Source organism: Pseudopodoces humilis, chromosome 6 (genome assembly GCF_049639895.1).
Source record: "Pseudopodoces humilis isolate 2021_Gansu_Grassland_sample_001 chromosome 6, ASM4963989v1, whole genome shotgun sequence".
Classification (NCBI taxonomy): Eukaryota; Metazoa; Chordata; class Aves; order Passeriformes; family Paridae; genus Pseudopodoces; species Pseudopodoces humilis.
Genome location: NC_142205.1, coordinates 69,331,160 through 69,332,663, shown reverse-complemented (window position 1 = coordinate 69,332,663; position 1,504 = coordinate 69,331,160).

The following is a 1,504-nucleotide window of genomic DNA, read 5'->3' as shown; positions in this document are numbered from 1 at the left end:
AAAAACCCCTTTGAAAAGTCTCCGGTGATAGAGGATCCAGGATAGAGATTCATGCATGACAGTTTTGTCAAATCGAAAAAATATTTATAGAATCATTAAACGATTACAACGTTTAAAAATAGTTTAAAAGAATGCTTTGAAGACATTCAACATGGAACACATGACAGCAATTGGTTCAGTCTTTAATATCACTTCTTTACCTTCAACACGGAGTATTTTCTAGCAGGAAGAGCTTTAAGCCTCCTGAAATCACACCAGTTTTTCTGAGATAAACCCGATAATTTTTCGAGTCAATTTGCCAGAACTCATGTCACTAGATCTAAAACAGTAAATGATTTGCCTCTGCAAGGCTTGCTGCCTGAGATAAATGCGTCTCAGCACACTGTGCTTGTATCGGTCCCGCAGAGAGCCCATACCATGACTTCCCCTTTTCTCTATCACAGCATGCCAGAAGAATAAAGACGGTGTTAATAAAAAGGCAGAAGTTCTAGCACCATTCTACTTCTGATGAAGAACTGACTGAGCGATGCTGACAGCGATTGCATGAAACCGACGTCGTTTCACTTTCACTTACCACTTTTTTGCATTAGGAAGAGGAAAACCCACTATACCGAACACCCGGCCCTGAGATAGCAAGATTATCCAAGCACACGCCAGGTGTAGTGATTTGAGTAATAGAGAGAGTTGTTTCTGACCACCTGGCCCTCACTCGAGGGGGACATGACATGCCTGAAAACGACAGCAGCAAACCACACCGAAGTACATTTCTGATGTCGGCGTCTTAGGGCTCGTCTCGCACCTAAGCAGCCAGACTCTAATCCACTCTGAAGTTTTATGCAATAATTACCGCACGTAGGCTGACAAATTTTGCACACTCCCCTAGCAGAGCCATAACCAATTTCTCTGACAAAGACTACATAGTAGTCTGAGCCAACAGCGTCGCGCCCAGAACGCAAGCGCGAAGGAGTAGCTGAAAGGGATCAAGCCCAGCACTCCTCACATCCTGGTAAGAGGCTGCAGTGCCGGGGACGCCCCCCGACCAGGCAGATGCCGAGAGTATGCGTGTGCGCTGCCGGAAAGAAGAAAATACAAACCCAAACGCCCGTAGAAAACGCAACCAGCGAACAATCCTTATTAGAGGATACCCCCCCGTACAAAGCCACCACACATCATGTGGCAGCAGCCCCACAACCTCTGCAAAAGGCAGGTCCAGCACAGAGCTGATCTGGAACAGGAATCACCTCTGAGCACAGGAGACAGGAGCTGCTTTATCAGCCATGCTGCCTCTGTGGATAAATTCATGGCCTTTTTCATTGAATTGAATTGCAGAGTGTCGTGCAGGTCTCATTTTTGAAGAGTGACGGTGCAGACAGTGGTTTAAATGGTACAGTGTGTTTATCAATATGTGGTACTGCATTGACATCCCTGGAGTAAAAGAACTGGCACATATATAATATGTTAGAGGAGGGCAGCTATACAATGAAGTCATACAAATATGTAAAAG